Source organism: Chiloscyllium plagiosum, chromosome 20 (genome assembly GCF_004010195.1).
Source record: "Chiloscyllium plagiosum isolate BGI_BamShark_2017 chromosome 20, ASM401019v2, whole genome shotgun sequence".
NCBI lineage: Eukaryota > Metazoa > Chordata > Chondrichthyes > Orectolobiformes > Hemiscylliidae > Chiloscyllium > Chiloscyllium plagiosum.
The window spans coordinates 15,877,008-15,886,918 of NC_057729.1; the positions used below are offsets into that span (position 1 = coordinate 15,877,008).

Genomic DNA, 9,911 nt, shown 5'->3' on the forward strand with positions numbered 1-9,911 from the left:
CCAGCTTTGCTTATTAATTGAAAAGCAAAAGAAGTTTTATTAGCTAGTTTTGTAGCTTGGCAATTTTCAATGGTCATTTATTTTATAGATAATTAATTTTAAAAAATGCTTTACTTTAACTTTTTTACATTTTTCAGTCATTTGATTATGTTTCTTCATGCTTTTATGGTGTTATGAAGACTTGTGTAATAACATTTTTGAGAACGTGAGTTTTTAACGATTGTGAAAAAATAGATCTGTTTCAAGTTCTGTAGATACATGTTGAAGGCACAGTTCATTTTGTAATTCTCCATCCCAGTCAACCTTTGGATTCATGAAGTTTGCCTCCATCACAAACTTAGGGATTACAATGGTTTGGATGCAATAAATTACTGATTCTGCATTACTCTCTGATATAGGTATGTGAGTTTTGTGCATTAATACCATTTATTTTCAGAATATGGAGTTTAATCTAGTGGCATATGGATGCTGGTCTTTATTTTGAAGGTGTTCAATAATTAACTTTCCAGAGCCATGATTTTAAAGCAGTACATGTCAGAGACCAGATGACTGAAAACCTCTAAGAATATTCATGAAAGTTTGTTCATATCATCGGGATTTACAACAGGAGAGAAGAAAAAAATGTATTCAAAGTCCCTACCTTGCTTTTGGGTTTAAAATAATCAAGGATTGATTGTATGTTAGGGAAAATAGATTATGAATTAAGAAGAGTTATACCCGAAAAGTTACCTTCTCCACCTCCTAATGCTGCTTGGCTTGCTGTGTTCTTCCAACCTCCTGCCTGTCTACTTTGGATTCCAGCATCTGCAGTTTGTTTTGTTTCTTAAAAATTATTTGGAGGCATTTCAAAGAAGACCTGACTGAAACTAAAGGTTATTATAGTCTCAGCTAGAAAAAAAGAAGCTTGCTCAGAACATTACCTCAGGGAAAGAGGTTAGTTTTTAGATTAGATTAGATTACATTAGATTAGATTACATTACAGTGTGGAAACAGGCCCTTTGGCCCAACAAGCCCACACCGACCCGCCGAAGCGCAACCCACCCATACCCCGAACCTAACACAACGGGCAATTTAGCATGGCCAATTCACCTGACCTGGTAACTTCCACACCACAGGTATTTGGTTTGAAATCAAGATCTCAATTATGAATTTCCAGGGCAAAACAAAATCCCTCACATAACCAGAACTGAAAAGAAACTAACTGCGCTGCCTTGGAGGGGGCCCAGAAGAGATTCACAAGAGTGATCCCAGGTATGAAGGGCTTGTCATATATGGAGCAGTTGAGGACTCTAGTTCTGTATTTGAAGGAGTTTAGAAGGATGTGAAAGTTACAGAATACTGAGAGGCCTGGATAGAGTGGATATAGAATAGGAGAGATTAGGACCCAAAGGCTTCAGAATGAAGGGATGACCTTTTAGAATGAGATGAGGAGGAATTTCTTCAGCCAGAAGTTGGTGAATCTGTGGAACTCATTGCCACTGAAGGCTATGGAAGCCAAGTCTTGAGTGTCTTTAGAAGAGGTAGATAGGTTCTTGACTAGTAAGTAAATAAAAAGTTATGGGGAGAGGCAGGAGAATAGGATTGAGTAACAAATCAGCCATGATTGAATGATGAAGCAGACTTGATGGACTGTGGCCTAATTCTGCTCCTATATCAAATGGTCTTAAGACTTAAACCTACAGATTTGATAGAGAAGCATAATTTCTCTGACGCTTGACTAACTATAAACTGATAGTCCTGGAGAATAAAGAAGAATTATGATTTTCTGTACATTTGACCTATTTCAAACTGTATTATATGTAGGTAGCCTTGCTTGATTAAAAAAAAATATTTTGTATAATAAACCTCTTTTATTGTTAAAACAGAATTTATAGCCTGGCATGCTTACATTTCACTGAAACATTACATGAATTTTTTAAAAAATGACCTATCCAGAGATATTTAATTTTGAGATCTGATTTATCCAGTACTAACATCAGCTGCAATCTTAACACCTTCTTGTCCTTATTTTCATGCAGCTGTCATGTCTTGTCCAGTCATAAGTTGCCAATCATGAATCCCAAGGATATTAGTCCTCTTTGTCATTCTGTAAAACAAATTAAGAAACCTTTAAACATCCAATCGTTATCATCTACAGTGCCTTTATGTGGGGTTGAGTTTTTCACAAACTCACATGAATGAATCATAAGTTTGCAGAGAATTGATTTAGTCAAGAACATTAGTCTTTGACTGATAAAGTTTCCTCTGATTGAGATGAAACCACTTAACCCACTTGGACAACTGGACAGCATACATCATATGACTAGTTTTGTACTTTCCATTGGATGATTGCTAATAGAGCAACTCTCCCACACCAGTATTATCCAATCAGTCCCTCTCATGTTAATTTTGGGCTATTGCCTAATTTCATATGCCCATTCCTCAGAGTTGAGTGGCTACAACAAATTATAAAAAATACTGTTTTCTCCTGATGGACATTTTCAACAAGTGGGTGGAAATCTTTTTCTTTAATGTGACCACTGCATTGTAGACTGCCCAGAACTGTATTAGGAAAATATTTTTTTCTAATGGGAGATCATGCAGGTGCTAGTATCATATCAGAGCTTCCTTTTTCACAGGTCAGTCATTCAAGCTACTTTAAAGCTGTTGAAGATTGAAGATAAATGATCCAACTCCAACAGCTTCTTCCCTGCTGTTTAGAATGGACTTCTCATATATTAGAGTTGATCAGTCTCTGTACCTTCTCTGTAGCTGGAACATTATATTCTCCATTCTGTTCTATTTCTCTGATTTACTTATGTAAAGTATGATTTGGCTGGTTTTTCACTGCACCTCGGTACCTGTGCCAATAATAAATCAAATCCAATCAAAAATATTGTGAAACTCATAAATGGCACCCTCAAGAATTTTGTGCATAAGGCTCCCCTTACTCAGAATTAATAGTGGGATGAAGTACTCTGAGTAATACTCATGGGTGTCTAAGGTACAAAATATAAAGGAATGGGTTATTCCCCTCATGAACTTGTTACCAGATGAATATGTCAGTGCATATGTCTGTGACTACCCTTACAAACCACGTAAGGGAAGAGACCAAAGATTATTTTACAGTTGAATTGTGGCAGACGCAGTGTACATCTGTGATGTATATCTCAATATCACAGTGACTATAGGTCATGCTCACCAGTCTACCTGCCTGAACCTGGCATTTAATAGCCATGATTTAATAAAGTGACAGAGCAGGCTTAAGGAGCTGAGTGACTTTCTCTCGCTTCCAATTCACATTCTGGCATATATTCTTCTTTCAGCAATTGTTCCTCATATTACTGGAATAGACAAATCCCATCCCAGGGCTTTTGCAATCCTATCTCCAACATGCCAGTATGCTGCTGTATGTTCAGCAAGCCTATCCTTTTCATGCAATGGAACCTTTGTAGGCTGGTCCGATTTTCTCTCTCTTTCACTCTGATGATCTTTGTTCTGCCTTTCCCAGACCAGAGTTTGTAATTTCGCTGATGATGAACATACTAACTCTAAGTTTTTCACCTTTTTGGCGCAGCTTTCCATTTCTCTATTCTGATCCACTAACTTTGTATTCGCCTCCTCCCTCTCTTGCTTAAACTGTTCCAAGTTTCTGGCAATTGCATTTGACCTTTCCTCTTTCTCTTCTCTCAGTATAACAGATTCTGCTGCCATCTCACAATATACCCTGTGATATGCCATCATTAAGACTGCCCCACCTTGCGATGGTTTATTTGTGGAAATTTTGTCCACTAATAAGCTTCTTCTGAGAGTTCATCTACTTTCAACACCTCCCTAAATTGTTCCTCCTGCAAAGGTCATTTGTCCATACATATTTTGTGACTGATCTATCCATAAAGAAATGTTTATTTGTACCATTGTCTGCTTCCCACAGTAAATTGAGGAATGAGGAATAAATGGGGTAAAAAAAGATAGACTGGGTGCATGAATATCCTCAAATTCAATTAGTTCAGCAGAACCCAATGACCACAATGGGCCAACAATTACCTGCACTGTCTTCTCCATGGGTGTTGAAACATGCAGATATTACTCTGCTTGCAGATGTGCTCATCTCTAATACATGGTGTGTCATGACTTCCCACATTCTGTATATTGCACTTGGGCAAGCTGACCTGTCATATTTGAGCTGTACCAACGATTTATTACAAGTATAATGACTAGCTGGTTCCATCTACTGCAACATTAAATGCATCTGTATCCCTATCTCCTAACACACCATTCACCCACTTACTCTGGTTGAAATCTTCACCCTGCTTTCAAACTGTAATCTTTGGACATACAATGCAAGTACTAGACTGAACCAATTTATCTTATTAAGTAATCAGGTACTCTCCAGTATAGTTTGTCTATCCTGACTATTACTTGAGAAATTTACTTTATTCTCTTTTTACTTTATTTTACTTCTAACACCAGTGTGAAAGTCATTACATTTTTGCTACATACCTTTCGAAAGGTATTGGCACTTAAAACTGACCATGGCAAAACTCACTCTCTTATGTGCTAAGACATCTGTTGACATTAAAATTTGTTTAATCTTCTGGAATAATGAGGACACCCACACTGTATTTGTGTCACCTTGAGGAATTATCTCAGGTTTAGTCAAAAACTTCTCCAACTGATTCATCATATGCCAGAATCATTGAAGATCTTGGATTAACATTGGAATTTGGAATTCCATAATGACCCGGATCGTCTGAGAATATGCCAGGATTTCTTCATCATTCACAATATGTCCTAAGAAACAAATGGGTTCTTTGGAGTATTTAGCATTTTCATTAAGTGTAAGGCTTTCCTCTTGTAAATGATTGAATACCATGTGCATTCTCTGATCAAGCTCTTCTACTGTTATAGCCTTGATCAATATATCATCTGTCTCACATACAACTCTACAAAGATCTTTAGATCGTAGATCTTTGATATCATTCTTTTACAGAATCTCTGGTACGAATGCAATTCCAAATGATAATCTGCTAAAACAAAATCTTCAAATAGAGTTAAAAATGTAGTAAAGCAATCTTGATTGCTCATCCAATGATTCTAGCAAAAATCTGTTTTAAGTCAAGTTTTGTGAAAAAGTCTGCTCTTAGGTAGTTTAGTTAGAATCTTATCAATGATGCACACAGCATGATATTCACTTGCTACTGTCTTCTTGACTTTTGTAAGGTCAACGTAAATATTGTTATCTTTAGGTACTGGAACCATTCCCAAAGACCTCTGTTTTAGCTTTGCGTCTCAATAAATGACACTCATTCTTATCCTCTCTTGACATTAGTTTTGAATTTGTCTCATGAAAAAATGTTGTATCTACGTGGATTTATCCTCTTTCTTCAGGGTAATGTTGTCTTCTATTTTTAATCTTCCTCTCACTTTGGACAGATTGGAATGTTCCTTGCCAAAGGAATGCTTTAATTTCAGTTGATTAACCTCTTCCATTTTTAAATGAGATTGAGATTCAAACAGCCCTTCTAGTTAGGAAACAGAAATCTTGAATAAATAGAGAAAATGCTGCAAGCTCTCTGCAGGTCTGGTGGCATCTGTGGAGAAAGGAATAAAGTTAATGTTTCATGACTGTTCTCCAAAACTCACACTCCTGAATTCAATGGGTAGCATGTAGAAATCATGCCAATGCACCAGCAATATATAATTGGAATCCTGCGTATATTTTAATGAATGGACACAGACTAATTGAATATCACGAACCACACCCCCACATTGGGGGTGCTTATGCTTAGTTATTTTGAAAGAAAAATACTTGCATTTAAATAGCATTTTTCAATGTCATAGGACATGTCAAAACATTTTCTAGCCAATAAGATACTTTTGAACTGTAGTCACTGTTGTGATGCAGGAACATGATAGCCAATTGTGCACAGCAAGCTCCCACAAGCAGCAATGTGAAAGTTAGTGATGTAATCATGATTGAGGGATAAATATTGGTCAAAACACTGAGGTTAATTCCCCTTCTCCTCTTCAAGATCCATTTTGGATAAATTCAGACCTAGAAGGACCTAAATGCAGTTTTTTTAAATTGAGTGGATTATTTACAATCAATAGATAGGTTATTTGAAATGAGCAAGAATGTTTTCACGAACAACTCTGCCTGCAAAAGCTGTAATGAGAGGGTTAGATCTGATATACTGTAATTCTTTTAACTGAGACTATATCTTCTAGAATACATTGCTGAATTCTGTGGTGAATGGATGATTGTTGCAACACCTTGAAGATAGAATATAACAAATTCCTGTGAGTCAAGGATGTTTTTAGTTTTAGTTTGTGGATTGTTTGTTAGTTGCAATGATATGATGCAGGCATGGGGTTCTCATGACATTTATGTTTTAGGAAGTCAGAATGCAATTTTAGAAAGACTTTTTATTCTTAAATTTGTTTTAAAGGCATTTGTATGGGTAATTGTCTAGAAAGGAATTAGAGGTATATGAGCCAAATGCTGGCAAATGGAACTAAATCAGTTTAGGATATCTGGCCAACATAGACAGTAAGCTGAAGGGTCTGTTTCTGTGCTGTGTAACTCTGATTCTATGAATATATTTATATCAGGAGATAGTGGCCAGAATTACTCTGGTATGATTTGAAAGTCTTAGGACTAATCTGTTACTGAAGTTAAATTGTGAACAAAATGGGAGCGTCCTTATTTAATAAGCCTCTCATCGTTCCTGAATAAAATCCCTGATCAAATAAAGTTATTTTACTGTCATCCTTATAAAATATAAATAAGTATTCTGTTTGAAATTAAATGTAATACTGAACTTTGACCTTTGTAGAAAGTATGACTTAAAAACTGATAATAAAAATCAAATGCGATAACAAATGGAAAAAAAACGCTCAAATGCCATAAGTATCGGTCTCCATCAAGTGAGATTAGATTTCTTCCCAGAGTTCATCATGTGAATTCCCAAAGCACCCAGAGATAATAAAATAGCTTAAATACAAGGCTAGTACACAGTTAAAATGTCTTTCATATATCTTAACTAGTCATTAATGTTTGAATTCATTTGGAACACATTAACCTTCAGGATATATAAGATAAATCATGAAAATGACTCAGTGCAATATCTCATTGTTCTCCATCTATGCTTGTATCAGGTCTAGAGTATTGAATAATGCAAGTCAGTAAGAAGAGATTTCACACTTCATCGGAACGCAGAGTAATTTTTACTGCAAGACCCATGATCTGAACAATTTTTGTGGTTGTTGATTTTTTTTTGCAAAAGTATGTTTACATGCATTTATATTTACATATGTGAAAAATCCTTTGGCAATTGTTTTTAGGAAAAATTAGATCAAGAAGTTTATGAGCATTTCTGTTACATTCAAGAAATTCATAATGCATTTTCAGAAAAATGCACAGACTGACTGCTACAGTGTAGTCTGCATATTTATATGTGTTGATATTTTGACCATATGAGGCATTGGAGTTGGTTAACTCAGTTGACTGGGAAGCTATTGATGCAGCATGATGCCAATATCCTGGGTTTGATTCCTGGATTGGTTGAAGTCACCATTGAGCTCCCACCTTCTTGACCTTACCCCTTGCTTAAGGAGTCACAAGCTTCAAGTTAACCTACTCATGCTAATATTTTCAGTGAAAAATAATATCAGTAATAAGTTTAATTAGGAAGTAAATAGAATAAGGAAGACCGGGAGCTACATTCATTGTTAGCAGTCCTGATGGTTAAATCTTTTCAAGTTGTGAGAAAGGCAATTCCAATTTGAATTTGGTAAAATAAATCAATTTTTTTTAAATGAAGGTTATTAAATTAATAGTTGTAATTTTTCTAAAAATATTTTACTGTTTATTGTTTATTCCTCTCCCCTTTAAAGTACTGGGCAAGACACAGTCACAGATGCTTAACTGTACGGTGACAATCTGCACCCACTAGCCATGCATATTGTTCCCACTTGCAATGATGAGCCAACACTAGTGAAACACATTTATCATTTTGACATTCCTGTTTTATGAATTAATAATTACTATATGATTCAATCTTCTGTTTTTCAGCCTTTTTGATGCTCAAGAATTTGCTAAAATTCACTTTTATGTAACCCCAGTATTCAGTTCATTTGGAGTTTGCATCTAAATGCAGGACTAAAAACATTCAGGAACATGCAAGAGATGAACTAAACATGACATGACTAGTTTGTTCTCTTTTTTGTAAATTATTTAACTGTAATATTTAACTGAAGGTCATGTTCACTAATCTAAAGTATGCATTAATCTTACTCTTGCTGAGAGAGACAAGTTTTGAAATGCTTCTTTTGTTGGATTCATGCCAAGATGATTTGGCTGATTATATTTCAACATTAGACTTCTAAGCATAGCCAAAATTATTTATTATGCTGAGTAATTGTAAACTTTTAAACCAATCTGTAACAGAACAAGGAGTACTGTGTTAATTTAATACTTCATGCTCAAGATATTGGAAACAATTTTCACTCTAATTGTGTCTGAGAGTTTGGTTACATCTACCAGTAGAAATTTGGATGGGATCAGTGCCATTTGTCAGGCCATGCTTAAATGATTTCATATAGTTGAGCTGCCAGTACAAGATATACTCCAGGCTTCCAACTGGAAAATATAGACAAGAAGCCACTAACTAAAAGCTTACTGCAGCATCGTAAGGATATTGTGCTTTTTGCAATGAGGTGCTGATAACCAAGTGAGGAGCAGGATGGTGATCCTGCTCCCCCTCCAGTAGGTATCAAGAAAAATGCCATTGATAGGTATGAAGAGAAAGTGGTAGAAAGTATCATGGCACAAGCATTGTCACTGGAACCTAGTGTGAGGAAAGAAAAAAATCCCATAATCCACAGCAGAATCTGGCTTTAGCCTCGGTACCGTTCCTAATAGTTTGGTGATGAATCTTGGAACAGGTTGGTAATCATCATTCTGCATACTCTACTGTCATGTGACCTTTTACAATGCTATTATGTTGGCTGACTATACGTATATTTGAGGATCAACTCTTTATTCTAAACCACCAATCCTTCACTTTCCAAGATTATTTGTAGTCAGAAAGGCACCCTTCATTGTTTATTTTCCCACACTCACACCATCAAGGCTGCTAATGTTTGTATGACATCCCTTCCTTCAATGCTGCACACCACGCAAAAATACTTTCTGTTTATACAGGTTCACTAAAAAGAGTCAAATATATTTCTGGACATTATAATAAGGCTTAAAGAATAAACTAAATGTTGAACACATTTTTTTCTGAGAAAGAAAACATGTATTTTATTGCTGAGAAATAAGTTAAGAAAAGAAGGTATTATTATCATCTCGGCATACCTCGACACGGTCCTGTCCCCATTAGTCCAAGAACTCCCCACCTACGTTCGTGACACCACCCACGCCCTCCACCTCCTCCAGGATTTCCACTTCCCCGGTCCCCAACGCCTCATCTTCACCATGGACATCCAGTCCCTGTACACCTCCATCCCCCATCACAAAGGACTCAAAGCACTCCGCTTCTTCCTTTCCCGCCGTACCACCCAGTACCCTTCCACCGACACCCTCCTTCGACTGACCGAACTGGTCCTCACCCTGAACAACTTTTCTTTCCAATCCTCCCACTTTCTCCAAACAAAAGGAGTAGCCATGGGCACCCGCATAGGCCGCAGCTATGCCTGCCTCTTTGTAGGGTATGTGGAACAATCCATCTTCCGCAAATACACTGGCCCCACCCCCCATCTCTTCCTTCGCTACATTGATGACTGTATCGGCGCTACCTCGTGCTCCCACGAGGAGGTTGAACAGTTCATCCACTACACCAACACCTTCCACCCCGACCTCAAATTCACCTGGACAGTCTCGAACTCCTCCCTCCCCTTCCTAGACCTTTCTGTTTCTACCTCAG

The 9,911-nt window shown here is 36.8% G+C and overlaps 1 long non-coding RNA gene across 1 annotated transcript in view; it reads left to right on the top strand.

The window, feature by feature from the left end:
* Positions 1-9,911, top strand: part of LOC122559903 — a 47,589-nt gene that overhangs the window by 25,374 nt on the left and 12,304 nt on the right. The window contains exon 2 of the long non-coding RNA XR_006314589.1: positions 7,141-7,202. This is a non-coding gene — a long non-coding RNA (uncharacterized LOC122559903). The remainder of the gene's footprint in view (positions 1-7,140; positions 7,203-9,911) is intronic.